Source organism: Apaloderma vittatum, unplaced genomic scaffold (genome assembly GCF_000703405.1).
Source record: "Apaloderma vittatum isolate BGI_N311 unplaced genomic scaffold, ASM70340v1 scaffold3106, whole genome shotgun sequence".
Taxonomy (NCBI): domain Eukaryota; kingdom Metazoa; phylum Chordata; class Aves; order Trogoniformes; family Trogonidae; genus Apaloderma; species Apaloderma vittatum.
The window spans coordinates 49,556-64,751 of NW_009721270.1; the positions used below are offsets into that span (position 1 = coordinate 49,556).

At 44.8% G+C, this 15,196-nt stretch overlaps 1 protein-coding gene across 1 annotated transcript in view; it reads left to right on the forward strand.

Annotated features, from left to right (window-relative positions):
- LOC104275387 (collagen alpha-1(XXII) chain-like) overlaps positions 1-15,196 on the forward strand; it is a gene marked incomplete at both ends in the record, with an annotated part of 70,660 nt that overhangs the window by 24,996 nt on the left and 30,468 nt on the right. The window lies entirely within an intron of this gene.

Here is a 15,196-nt window from a genome sequence, read left to right on the forward strand (position 1 = left end):
TCCCACTGACAGGACGAGAGGGCACGGCCTGAAACTGCGTCAGGGGAGGTTCAGGTTGGATCTCAGGCAGCCCTTCCTCACGGAGAGGGTGCTCAGGCTCTGGGATGCACTGCCCAGGGAAGTGGTGGTTTGGCCCGGGCTGGAGGCCAGGACCTCACCAAAGCTGCTCTGTCACTCCCCGTTTAGATGGACTGGGGAGAGAGAAGATGTAGCAAGAAGCCCGTGGGTTAAGATAAAAGCAGTTTAGTATAGCAAAAGCAAAGACTGCACGCGGAAGCAAAGCGAAACAAAGATTATTCTCTACTTCCCATCAGCGGGCGATGTCCGGCCGCTTTGCCGGGAAGCAGGGCTCCAGTACGTGCAGCAGTTTCTCTGGAGGACAAGCCCAAACAGCGAATGCCCCCCCACTTCCCTCTTCCTTCTCCCTTTTATGTCTGAGCTGACATCATATGGTATGGAGTACCCCTTTGGTCAGTTTGGGACAGCTGGCCCAGCTGTGTCCCCTCCCAAGATGTTACACATCCCCAGTCTACTGTTGGGGGAACATTGGAAAAAAAAAGCACCAAACACACAGCCTTGGTGCTGTGTGAGCACTGCTCAGCGGTAGCCAAAACACTGGGGTGCTATCAACACCCTCCTAGCTAACACTCCAAGAAAAAAAACAGCACTGAGAGAGCTGCTATGGGAAGATTAACTCCACCTCAACCTGACCCAATGCAATCTCGTGTCCCTGGGGGACAGGCTGGATGTGGCACTCAGTGCCCTGCTCTGGCCCATGTGGTGATGCTGGGTCACAGGCTGGACTTGGTGATCTCAGAGGGCTTTTCCAGCCTCAACAATTCTGTGATTCTGTGATTAACTCATCGGGCACATCTGTGTTGTGTTGCTGGCACACTAGCAGAAGAACAGCGTGACTCAATTCCAAATACTAGAATAAGAGGGCACAGGGGTGTTGCACAGTGTGGCAGTCCTGTGTTAGAGCACGGGGCTTGGTAGATGGGAGCTTTTCTGCCCCAGGCAGGCTTTTAGTGGAGAATGAAGACCTCAGTATCCACAAGTGTCAGGGCTGTAGCTGCTGATGGACACTCATGTGCTTTCCGTCTTTTAGTTGTTTCCTTCTTGTCCTCTGGGTGATCCTCTCCTCTTCCTCGCGGAGTTGTCTTGTCTGAAGCATTGTTTCAGACTTCACTTCTTTTTTTCACCTTAAAAATGAGCGACGGACGTTTTTGAGCAGGGAAAACTCTGCAGGGAGTAAAGGAAGAGGAAGAACGCATTTGAACTGTGTGAACCTGGCTTGACGAGCAGCGCTGAGGCTGTGCCTGCTTTAATTTATAGCCCTCAAATGCTTGCTTTCCAGGCTCTAGTCATAACACCCTTCGTGTAGCAGAGAGAGGAGGGGGCAGATGACCTCAAAAGCACTTCACAATTGGTTGCTTTTCTTTCAGCTGCTTTTAGACTTTGGAGGAGAGATTCCCACAAGTGCCCATGGGGAGTGACGTGCCCAACTATCGGGCAAACCTCCTTAGAAAGTACGGGCCTGGTGGCACATACGGGCACTGGCAGGTGGATAAGCCTGTGCGGATAAAATTCGCCTTGGACTGAAGTTATCTTCCAAAACACAAGTCAGAAGTGAATCCAGTGCTTTCAGCCTGGCTTTTTTTTTTTTTTTAAAGTGTATTTCCGAGCTGTGAAACTCAGATAGTCCCTTAAAAGTCTTTAAATTCATAAAGATGCCAAATGTCGATGTCATTGAGCCTTTTAAGCTCTTTGCATGTAAGGAAGCAGCACTGGGCTTGATTCTGCCAGCCTTCTGTCATTTTGAATAAGACCTTTTTCCAGCATACTGGAAGGAAGAACCAGAGAGTTTACTGAGCCCTGTGGTGGTACAGCTCATGGTCGTACCCAGTCTGGGAAAAGCCCTTGTTTTCAATCACTTCATCCCTATGCTCTTTCCATTGGTGTCCCCACAGTTTGTCCCCATGAAGATTATTAGAGGGACGCTTTGCTCTTAAAGCATCTCTTCTGAAGAGTGCTAGCACCGAAGAAGTGTCACACTGGTTTCTCTGGTTCATGATGGGGCCTTGCACATGCCTGCTGCTACCTTAGAATCATAGAATCATAGAACAATTCAGGTTGGAAAAGACCCTTGGGATCATCGAGTCCAACCATTAACCCTACACTACAAGGTCACCCCTAAACTGTATCACCCAACACCACATCTAAGCGACACTTGAACACATGCAGGGATGGTGACTCAACCCCCTCCCTAGGCAGTCTGTTCCAGTGTCTGACCACTCTTTCTGTGAGGAATTTCTTCCTGATATCCAGCCTAAACCTACCCTGTTGCAACTTGCAACCATTCCCCCTGGTTCTGGCCCTAATGACCTGCGAGAAGAGACCAGCACCAACCTCTCTACAATGTCCTTTCAAGTAATTGTAGAGCATGATGAGATCCCACCTCAGCCTCCTCTTTTTCAAACTGAACAGACCCAGCTCCCTCAGTCGTTCCTCATAAGGTCTGTTCTCCAGGCCCTTCACCAGCTTTGTTGCCCTCCTCTGCACTCACTCCAACACCTCGATATCTCTCCTATACTGAGGTGACCAAAACTGAACACAATACTCAAGGTGCGGCCTCACCAGTGCTGAGTACAGAGGGACAATCACCTCCCTTCTTCTGCTGGTCTCAGAATTTCTGCTACAAGCCAGGATGCCGTTGGCCTTCTTGGCCACCTGGGCACACTGCTGGCTCATGTTCAGTCGACTGTCAATTAGAACACCCAGGTCCTTTTCCACCGTACAGCCTTCCAGCCACCCTTCCCCAAGCCTGTAGCGTTTCCTGGGGTTGCCGTGCAACCTTCTGCCTCTGTGTGGCTGCTTCAGCGTCTTGCCCATGAAAAGCCAAGGTCAGGTAGTGGAAGGAGATGAATTGAGACCAGGCAAACTGCTGAGTTTGCTGAGGTACATCCAGGCCCTTCTGCCAGGATTTTCATTTATCCTGGCTCCTTCTAAGAGGAAGCTAAACTCACTTATTTATCTTAAAGATTCCTTTATTTTGCAGAGGTGATGTTACAATTCTTTACAAAATGAAAACAAACTCCTAACCAGATATCAAGCCTTGTAGTTATACAGAAATTTCCTTGCTTTGCTCTTGTGATATAATTATGCTGCTGCTGGTTTGAGTCCCAAGGCCACTGTTACAGGAGCCCCCCAAAACACCCACGTGGAAGATGATACTGTTCAATTTGCTGTTGTATAATTACACCAGAAGAGTAATGCCAGTTGGAGTCTCTCTGAAACATGTCCTTGAGCTATATCTCTCTCTTGAAAGCTATTTGAGTACACTTACTCTATGTCTATTGATTAGCTGAAAAGACACCAGCTTTGAACCAAGTTCCTTCTAATTAATTTACTTTTGGAGCTACTCTGAAGTAATGCAGAGCCACACCTGGATTTCTTATTATTATTCTGGAGAAACCATTTATAGCAACTTAACGATTCGATAATGTTTTCAGCCTTCTCAGGATTCGTTTGTTTGGTTTTTTTAAAAATTAGTTATAAACTCTAACTTGATGCCTCACCGTTTTGACAGTGCACAGACGAGTAGACTCTTTTGTCACTGCCTTGTGGCACACAGGAGGAGAAGGGACAGGCTGGCTCATACCTCTGGCCGGCAGTGGGAACCGATGGCTTCGGCAGATCCGTAGCTGTAACGCTCCGATGGGCTCGTTTGGGGAATGTGCCTCTCATGAATGCTGAGTGCGAGTGAGATTGATGGGATTTTATAGCAGAAATATTGTGATGTTCCTATTCAGGGAGAACCAACCTACCGAAGCTTCTTGCTGAGTATATTTTTAATCTCAGCTGTTTCAATTACAGGGCTAGCACAGAACTGCTGCTTTAAAAAACAAATGAAACAAAACCACCTTCTCTCATGTGTCAATAGTGTTTTACAACATTTGAGTCCATCCTAAAACCAGTCATGGCTGTAATAGATTTAGCATTTTTTTTTTGCTACCATGTTCTGGTTGTGAAATTTGCTGCAGGCAAAAATTTGCTTCCATATTACAACAAAAAAGATAAGAGGGATCTATTTCTGTTCATGGAGATGGTTCTCCTCCTGTTTCTACAATCAGCACTCGCACTTGTAGTATCGATTATTATGAGTTTTTTTAAGGAGCATGAAGCACAGATGTTTGAGCTCAGCTCTTCTTACAGACCGTCGAAGTCTCTTATGTTCGTATCATTGAGGATATTGGAATTGATCCACATCCAGTGGTGCAAAATCCAGGAAAAGAAAAGCCTGGTTGTATAAAGCTTCACGAGTTAGAAGGGGAGAGAGAACAATGACATTTCTGAACATTTGGCAGTTCTGCAGCCGTGAGATGGTCAGCAGATGAGACAGTCTTTCTGGGATGCTCTTTGTTTCCATCCACAGGCTGCTCATCCTCATCTGCACCCCTAGAGAGGCACCACGTGCTGATCTGCTGTGCTTTTGGGATCCTCACCTTGGTGGGTGCTGTAGTTTTGCCTCCCCACAGCCAGGTGACTAATAACTTTAATTCTTGCTCTTCGTCCGGGACACAGGGGCAAGCAGGAAACATTCTCAGCCTTTCAGCACCCGGCTTCTCGCTGTGGCTCCTGGAGGATGTGCTCCAGCTGCCATGCTGCCATCCCGCTGAATATTTTATGGGTCATCAGCCTGAAGACATTCTCATGGAAGTTTATCTGCTAAGGCAGCAATACTGTCCACGCAGGAGGAAGCCTGTGCTTCTCTGGGATCAAGCACACTTTGCAGCTTCACCTCTTTCCCAAGATGGGAGAACCAGAGGGAAAGGGGTGGGCGATGGGCTGGTGCCCCAGAGCAGCAATCAGCTCACAGCCTGGTGCAGCTGCTAATTGCTTTCCTCAAAACCTTGTGTGCTGTTTGCCGACAAGCTCCTTGGCACGCAGTCTGTGTATTTGTTTAGGGGCAGACACAAGCAAATTAGCTTGCGAGTGCCGAGGCCTCATGCTATATTGATAGTTCCCATAGTGCCATTTATTCCCCGTGGGAATGTGTGCAAATTAATTCTGTATGCTGCTCACTTAAATGGTGCTAATTACATCACTCCTCTTGACAATATATGTCCACTGTCAGCCGAACAATGGGTTTCTTGCATTTGTGGGAGTGCATCAGAGAAGGAGAGGCTGTGGTGTAAGTGTCTCTTGGAAAGACGAGTCCTCACCAAGATTCAGGGGCTTCTCCAGGAAATTTTAAAGAACATTTGAAGATGGGCTGAGGAGTACAGTATGGGATTGACCTGGGTATAGGGTTGTCGGGCTGTTGAGCATTCCCTGTGTTGGTGGGGTTGTGTAGTTGTCGCTTTACGTGTGCTGATGGGGTGAGAATACCTGTAGTAGGATGGTCCCTTTTGGAATCAAGATCCAGAGCATGGAAGAGGCAGAAGTGAGAAATAAAGAAGCAGTGGATGGTGACAAAAGGAGAAGAGAGGGAAGCGTGGAAGCAGGGTGAGAAGGGAGCATAAATGGATAGTGCAGCCTGCCACATTGTGGAAAAATGGTATTTTTCACGTTTGTGTGAAAAGTTCTGGTGTGACTGGGGCAGGACAGGAAGCAAAATGTAGGAAAATAATTCAACCTTCTTTTTCTTCTTTCACCTTTGAAAGGGCTTCAAGTGTTTTGCAAATGCCAGAACTCCCTCAATTTCCCCCATCCCTACTCAAATAGGGTATAGCATTTCTTGGCTGTGCACTCAGCCCCTTTCCCTCTTCCATTTGAACCGAATGCATTTAAAAATTGGTGACCTGTGACCATGAAATGAATTTAGCATTTTTGCCCAAGAGGCTCCTTTTGATCTTTATTACGGAGCTTTTAGCTAAGGGTGATATTTATGGGCTGTATCTGAACTTGGAACCATAAATGTGACCAGAAGCATTCATGGGCAATGTAATGCACTGGTATCTGGCATGTTTTGGCCCAGGCAAGCTAAAATACTGTCAGAAAATTTCTAGGGCCCAGATGGGTACGTGTAACGTGCCAGTGAACGTTCATGGTCACCATTGTTTTGGGGGCTGGGACCATTTGCTAGTGTAGACGTGGGCTCGAACGTTCTTTGGCCTCAGCGCCCAGGAATGCACCCAACCATGCTTGTTTTAATTGGATGGATGTAACTGTGGTGCCTTTGATGGAAGGCTAACTCGTGTCCTTAGCTTCCTCCTGTAATCAATAGGAAGAAAGTTGCTTTTTCAGGGGTAAATTAGGGCACCTAAATTGTGTTTCTGCTCCGAGTTGCCCTCTGAAGGAGCCCTGCTTCTCTGGTCCTGTAGAAGGAGCCTAAGAAGAGCATCCTCTTGCCTGATAATTAAATGTATGTTGCGTAGATGCTCTGTGGGGTGTAATAGCTAGTGGTTTTGCTTGCTGTGTGGAATATAACATGTACTGAGTGTGTGCTTACTCGAAGAACCCCATTTTCTGGCTGCTGCTGTGCAGGTAAAGGGGGAGGGAGTCCTCCAAATGCAAATCTCTGTTCTCCCACTGCAGGGACCCACTCAGCAGCCAGGGAGAGCGATTCAACTGGGTCTTGGTGTGTTTTTAGAATGAGGATTTAATGGAAAAATGTGGCAGCCTTGGGGTATTCTGAGGAGCGAGGTGGGTGACAGGATGCGTTGGTGTGCAAGTATGGAAGCCTCACCCAGAATCAACAGAAGCATCATTTGAAGGGAAAAAGGCAGAATCCACCTTGGCTGCGGCGGCCACGAACAAGTGGTTTTCCTGGCGCTAATGGACTTTAAACTTCACAGTGTGAAGACAGAGTGTGATTTCAGAAAGGAAGCGAGAATTGCATAAAGCATTAAACTGCAAGGTGGAGTCATGTAATTGCTGCGATGCTCTGTTTTACCTACACCTTGCTACAAATTATAGTGTTAGTATAGAAGCAATTGCAGTTATCATTACACTGTCAGTGCCAGCACTGTAGTTGAAAAATATGCCTTTTTTTTTTTTTTCCTTGCAAATTTATTTCCAAGGGTGGGTGGCACTTCAAGGATCAGTTTGTTTGTTGGGGAAGAATATCTGACAGTGAACATTCGCAAAAAAGTATTTCGCGACTATGGGAAGAGCATGGAGATGTTCTTTTTAAAGGAGAAGCGTTTTTAAAAGTGGAAGGAAAAAAACCCCACAAACAAATGTTGAGGCTTCATAATGGTTCATGTACAATGTTTTATAAAAGAAGAAAAGAGCAAATAAAGATAGTGCTATATATGGGAGTTCCTTTCCTCATCACCTGACTGCAGGGAGTTCAGTGCTCTGGAGGAGCTGCGGCACAGTGAACCGTCCAAGTGATTGAAGAGCAGAGCTAATGGGATCTGAGGGAGCTTCTTGGAGAAACTCCTTCCGTGAAATCTTCTTAAGAAAAAATTTCTCACCAGGCCCTTCTGCTTGAAGCATCGACTTCAATGGGAAAAATTTCTTTCAGCCTAGAACGAATTTTGCAATTTCAGCTACATAAAAATCGAAGCTTTTCTCTATGCAGGTGCCTCGCCACACCTAAATCCCTCAAATCTCTCTTTCTTGCAAGTTTATTACTGTTTAGCTATGAAAAGCACACAAGATTCAAAGTTCCTCTTTGGACAGTGACTGAAGAATAGTCTCTCCTTGCACATACTTAGAGGTCTGGTCTAAAGTTTTGGGGGACAGATTTTAATAGGGCCTGCACTTGCCTGACTGTTTCTTTATCTATAGTTAGAATTTATGGTGGGCTAAATATCACTGTCAGGGGATGAGGTAGCTACAATGTTTAGGGTAGGAATAGCATGCTTTTTGAGAGAAAGTGGAGACTTTCTGTTGTGGGAATGGAATAATGATGGAGATGCAAAGAGTAGCTGAATCCCTGGCAATGGACTGGGTACTGCTGAGATTCTGGAATCCTAGAATTCTCAGCTTGAAGAGAAAAAAAATAAAAATATAGAAACATGGTAATAAATAATGTTTGCTTTAACCTTCCCGTGTTTCTGTTCCCCCCTCTCTGCTTTATTCTTGTGTAACTTGACAGCTACACGTGTTCTGCATTCATTATACACAGGTCCCTGGAGGAGCCCTTGGCAGCTGAGGGCTTACTTATTCTTGAAAGAATAAAAATGAAAATGAAGAAACTGTTTCGGAACAGTCCTAAGGACAAAAGGATGGAGGGCTGGCAACTGCAGTTTGTGTTTAGCACTTTACAGGGAAGATTTCTCAGTAGAAAGGCCTGAGGAGCAGCAGGATCACACCATTCCTGGCCAGGGATTACTGTGACAGACACGATGTGGTGACATTAACCAAACTTTCCAAGTGAGAGAGTTGCCTTTGAAACGGTGATTCAGGAAGCAGCTACTCAGATCTTCCAATAATTATGCTTTTTGCTATGGTACAAATAGTACAAATAGAGATGGAGGTTCATAAACTTGTGGGATGTCAAGGGTTAGGGCTGGGCCAGCGGCAAAATGATTGACAGACGCTCTCTAATAAACCCTGTCCCTTCTCAAAGGGGAAGGGAAAGGGGAAAAAGGCAGAGAGACTTACAGATTGGAAAAGAAAACAAAACCAGCTTTAATAAAACAGTAATAAGTAAGTAATGGAAATAATGAAATAAATACAATCTTTGTATAATAAACCAGCCTTTTTTTCCTTCCTTCCTGCCTTCCTGCCTTCCTGCCTTCCTGCCTTCCTGCCTTCTTGCCTTCCTTTCTGCCTTCCTTTCTGCCTTCCTTTCTGCCTTCCTGCCTTCCTCCCTCCCTCCCTCTCTCCCTCCTTCCCCACTTCTCTCTGCTCTTTTCTCTTTTACTTTTCCCTTTTTTCCATCATTTTCCCTGACTTTCTTTTGAAACTGCCTGGAGACAAGGAGACTTAAACCATCAGATCATTCAACTTGCAGCCCTATTATTATGGTTTCACAACAATACGTTATTAATGTTAATTTAATGCTAGTGAAAGTTCCAGAGCTGACATGTGCTTCTGACATGTCTCTCACATTTGCTCTGTAAGATGTACTTTCTGTTTTAATTTTAAAATACTTGACAGCTTTGGGATTTTTTCACAGAGAACATTCGAAAGGTTGGTATGCAAAAGTGAGGCTTAAATGATTCATTGTCATCAAACAGCTCTCTCCTTACAGAAAAGGAGGTTATCTGCAGTTAGATCATGTTCAGAAAACCACGTTGTACATCCTTGAATAAGAAGCTCCTACAAACCAAGTCAGCTTGTTCCATGCTGAGCAGGATTCAGATGAGGATTTCATGGTCGTACAAAACAAGACATAGCCCCGTATCCTACCAGTTCTTAAGCGTATTTGTGATGGGAACTGCCTCAGTTAAATTTACTTACTTTAAAGTAAAGCGCCTATTGCAAAAGAGGTCCTCATGTTCTGACCATTTTCAGTGCAGAGAGTGGTACGTCCCATCCTAAAACTGCTGTTCCAGACAGCTGGAGAGGATGCTGAGAGAAGATGAAGGAAGAGTTTCTCAGTGCCTGGTGGATCGCATGGATTCTTGCTGTGTTCCCTCTGAAATGAAGCATTGCAAAGATCACAGTCTGACTGTGACTAAGGGCATCTCCTGAGAGAGCATCCCTGCTGGAGAAACTAAACCCCCTGGGCTAGTTTTAGGTGTTTCTATGGTTTTCTCTAAATCTCCTCTCAGAAGAGGTTTTTTCTCTCCTTCTGACTGTAAAAGAAAGCTAGGGAGAGCAGTCTTTCTATGCAAAAACTTCATGGATGCTGGTTCTTACTGTCTGCTTTCATCAAAACCAGCAACACTCTACCAGTGGCACAGTCACTGTCAGATGGATGAGGATCTTTTGAAAGCATTCAGGGTACATATTCCATGAGCAAATGTCCCCAGTGCTTAGAAATGCTTGACTGCCTCTCACAGCATCCGTTTCTCTTGGAGATTCAATGGTCACTACAACTACAACATTTTTTCCCAACATTTTGTGCTGGTACTCATTTGTAGCTAAGCACCTCCCACACCAGACATCTCATCAAATGCTCCTCTGTTCCAGAGGGGGCTGTAGGGCAGGGCTCAGGGTAGAAGAACAGAGTCTTGGATGTGACACGCTGATCTCCTGTGAGTTCTATGTGCCTGTGGTTTCCTGTCAGTGTCACCCCAGGAGTGGGGCAGGGAGGTAACTGGTGTCCTTAAGTCAGCACCAAGACTTGTGTGAGGCTGAACTCGATTCTGTCTTTTCTCACCAGCCATCCTGACAAAACATACAGTTGTCTTGGGGCATGGTTGGACTGCCAAATCACAGCAGTAATAAAAGAGAAGAAAGAAACCTGGGATCGTGGAATCATGGAACAGTTTGAATTGGAAGAGACCTTTAAAGATCATCTAGTCCAAGCCCCCTGCAGTGAGCAGGGACATCTCTCACTAGAGCTGGTTGCTCAGAGCCTCATCCAGCCTGACCTTGAATGTCTCCAGGGATGGAGCCTCCATCACCTCTCTGGGCAACCTGGGCCAGTGCTTCACCACTCTCATTGTAAAAAGCTTATTTCTTATATCTAGTCTGAGTCTACCCTCTTTTAGTTTAAAACAATTACCCCTTGTCCTGTTGCAATAGGCCCTGCTAAAACATTTGTCCCAATCTTTTTTATAAGGCTTCTCCCCAGCCTTCCTGTAGCCCCTTCAGGTACTGGAAGGCTGCTGCAAGGTCTCCCCAGAGCCTTGTCTTCTCGAGGCCAAACAACCTCAATTCTCTCAGCCTGTCCTCGTAGGGGAGGTGGTCTAGCCCTCTCATCACCTTCATGACCTCCTCTGGACTCACTCCAACCAGCCCATGTCTTTCTAATATTGGAGGCCCCACAGATGAAGATAAAACTGCAGCTGGCACCTCACAAGAGCACAGCAGAAGGGGAGAACCTCATGAGGTTCACGTGGACCTATTCCTGGAGCTTCTTCAGATCCCTCTGTCTGGCATCCCATCCCTCAGGTGTGTCAACCACACCACACAGCTTTCTTTCATCTGAAAATTTATATACGTGTAGCTTCCTACTACAACAATAATTGTGGGACTTTAAAATGCTGATAATATGTCGCTATTAAAAAATGAAAAATGTATGTATAGCTATAGACCAGTTTGCTGATCGCATTCTTAAAAAAATAATTGACATTGAAGCCTGTGAATAAAGTATTACAGAATGGGAATTATTATGTATCCCTATTGAAGGATTGTGGAGAAGCACGCACGAACTCCGAGATGGTGGAAAATGGAATTCGCTTTATTGCAGGCAGACACACATATTTATACTTCTTAGCAAGAAGCACTATTTATGGATTACAAACAAGAGACCAGACTATGCAGCCAGGGTTGTTATTAGCTCGTGTACTCCTCCAATCACACTCTTATCACACAGGAAGAACAGACTTTCCCAGGTCTACTTTGATCATACTCTCCCATTCACTCCCAGGCACATCTTGTGTACAAGAAGCCTCTTATCTGTTCATTCTCACGGACAAACTCCCAACATGAGCGATATTCAGTTGGTCAGGGTCTCTTTTCATAATTAGCAAGCAAGAGTTAGGTACTTGTTTAGAAAAGAGCTCAAGGATGAAAGTCTTAATTCTACAACGCAGTACTGCCAGCACAGCTAACTGTAAAATGTATCCACAAAGGATTATAATTTTATGAGATAGAGGTCATCCGTAACAGAATTGATTTCATTCTGTGGAAAGTTACAGTTTGGTTGATATGGTAACTACCTAGATATAATACATTTGTTCTTAGGCATTGTTATTGCATACTGAATGACATTTGCATTAAAAAGTAACACTGCAATGGATTAAGAGCTGACTGATCTCATGTAGCAGGTGTCAGTGGAAAGTCATCACTTCTAGAGCAACTCTAAAAAGGATGTATAGCACATCTGGTGCTATTAAAATTTTCCGTGAATCACATGGACATAAACACAAAATCTTTGCTCTTAAAATTTGTGGATAAAGCAAAGAATTGACAGGGTATTACATAAAGTTGAGGACAAGGAAGTACTTTTGAACAATATGTATTTAAAAGCAACTGCAAGCTCACAGAGATTTGAATGACGTAGCCAGAGAGGATCTAACAAGGATCAGTAGCTGAAAGCTCAGGTCAGTCAGTTGTACCTGCTCTTTTGCAAATCTGTAAATATTGGCAAATTAGCAGAGTTGTAGCTGCAACACAGATATTACTACTCTTTCTTCCACTTGTGGTGGATGCTCCTTGCTGCAAATCCTCCGAGCACCATGAACGTTTGGCCTGATGCTAGTGAAAGAAATAGGGAAAAACCACTCTTAGATGTTAAAATGTTCACCTCTATCAGAGATCTTGTAGGAAGGCTCCAAAGGAGAGGAAAAGTTTTTCTCTTGCCTTTCCTGTCAGTACATCCCTGGGTGTAGCGATGAGACCTGGCTGATGACCTGTCAGTCTGGTACACTGCTCTTTTGGACACGAGTAGCTGTGCTGCTACCCTGGATTGAAGCACGAAGCTCTCTGGTGCCTCTGTGAATTATTTTGTAGCCAGAAAGTGAGCACTGCAATAATTTTCTTTTCCTCGTGGGCTTTTAATGTTTGTGCCTCAGATGCAGGCAGGCAGGTATAAGCCGAAAGGAGCACAGGACATTTGTAAACTGAAGGGCAAAGTGAGGCCACAGTTCTTTAAGAGCTAATAAGAGATTTAAAGGACAGAGCTGGAAGGATGGAATAATAATATTGGCATTTCTGTTTTTTTGTGGTTAGGCAGTTTGGCACCAAGACCAAGCGCATGGGTTTACTCTATAGTTCTGGTTTCAAAACAGGAGCTAAAACCAGGAGGATCTCACTAGCTCATACTTCCCTGCTAGGAAGCCATGGTTCTTTGTAATTGGCCCTGGTGGAGGGTGTGTGATGTCGTTAAAGACTGGATGTTTGCATCCAGACTTTACCTCTATGTTGCATGCAGAAGTACATTGCTGTGTCTTGAGATGTTTTGTTCTTCCCTGTGTATCTCTCAGGAGTCCTGGGCAGCGGAGGTGAATGACACTTTTGCAATTTGGCTCATACCTTCTATTTGTTTGCTCTTTATTTGGAGAGATTTTAATAATTTTAGTTTCTTACGCTTCTTATTTTACTGCGTAGCCATACATCTTCCAGTTCTGAGACTGAGGCTCAAAAGTGCTGTTTACTGCATTGACTCAGTGCCTGTAACCAAAAGAGCATTAATAGTTAGCAAAACCAAAAGTTAAAGGGCTGACATATGCACAGGACACTTGTAAGCAAATCTTTTGCCGGTACAGATGAATTTTGAATGGGAATAGGGATGACCTAACTTTGACTCTTGCAAGTCTTAATGGTTTTAAAAAAAAATTGACTTTTAAAGTTTGCTTGGCAGTGGAGAGCTTCCCTGTTGTGCTGGGAAGTTGTGAAGATCTCTGGTGGAGGGCAAACCACCACGTGGTTTCACGTGTTGAACGCTGAGACATAAGGAGATTTGAGTGAAGCATCCTGGCTTTCAAACCAACAGGCATCAGGGAGCAAAAGAGACCTCAGGCTAAAATTCACATCAATGAGCTGGTGCATCAATCAATGTTGATTTCTGGTGGTGAAAGAACAAAACAACAAGTGACTACTCTGAGTTTTATCTGTAGAGGCAGCAGGACTAAAGATGGACCAAAGAACATCTGAAATGCCCTGGTTAACATATGGTCTCCAACCTCCCCTACTGCTCCAGCAAAGGGGTGGCTGAATGTGTCTGACTGCTTTCCATCACTGTGTTGGCTGTTGGCGCTTCTGGCAATGGCTTTTACAGTCCCCTGTCCTTCCAGGGAGCTGAGAGTGCCTCATCTGCAGCTGATAATCTGGACTGTAAATTCATTAGGGCAATAAAGCAGGAAAGAGAGCTGATTTCATTGCTAGGCTTAAGCAAACATGGTGGGATATTGTGGGGTTTTTTACTGAGAATCAGGAAGCGGGAGGTGAGATGTAGGGTCTGCTGGCAACGTCCTCAGAAAAGTAGTTTTTATCTCATGATTTTGGATGTAGCTTCAGAAACAATTCAAGGAAGACCTGCTGTAGAAATTCTTCAGAGACTTATGTGAGACTGTATCCCATTGGTGAGGGTGTTGCTTGGGCTTGGGTCACCTTCAGCTCCTGACTCTGTCTCTTAGGGAGCAGTTGGCCCTTGCTGCTCCTTTACAAGCACAAGAATTAATGACACTGAAGGAGTAACGTACTAAACACCAGATGGAGGTGATGCTAAATGCCGTATGCATCAAGATGAATATTGCAGTTGCAGAGGATGTGGCTGTTAATGCACCTGGGCAGATGAAGGAGTGGAACTCGGCTGTCCTCACCTGGTTGTTCTTTAAATCAGAGAAGGAGTATAAACACGGGGCTGTGAAAGTGGTGAAAATTCAGGGGTTCATTTTTATGTTCTCGTTAAACGGATTCCTTGAGCTGCCTGTCCCCATTGTTTACAACTGTGCAATTGCCTATTGATCTGGGAAAACAAAGCATAAATAAATGTTGCTGCAAAACTATGTCAAGAAAGAGATGGATAGGCAGACAGTTCTCTGCAGAAAAGCGTTTACCTATGATTGTGTTGACGGTAATTGGGAACATGAGAAATGGCTGGCAAAGGCTGGGCCTTTTCATGACTTTTTTTGAAACCTGTGTATAGGGGTGAATATTCTCCAAAGTTTTAGTCATATCTAACTCTGCTTTCTGCTTGAACAGACTCAAGGAGCAGACAATAGTCATGATCCAAGAGGAGAGTTAAGAGGGGAATCACACATAGTACAGTAAGATAGAGGAGATTGGGCTTCATGTTTTGTCTCTGACAGTGGCCTGTGATGGGACCTTGGTGTGACTAAAGTCACTTCATCATTCTGCGCTCAGGATTCCATTCCTTGTCTTAACTCTTTAGGTTTGAGGATTTTCTGAGCAGGAGGTGTCCTTTCTGAAAAGTTTGAGCAACACCGCAAGGTCATCTGGGCCCTTCAGAAGTTCCCTTCCAACCGAGCTGTTAGTGGAATCATGTTCTGTATTTTCTTAAATTTTTGTGACTTTCATGCTGATTTATGAACGAGTGAAAGAGAAAACCCCAGAGTGATGTCCCAGCTGAGGGAAAGCCTTGGGTCATCTGTTTGGCTTCTTGGCTAGCCAGGCAATAAATATTGGTCCAAAACCAGAGGTAGTATGTTGAGACTCTTTC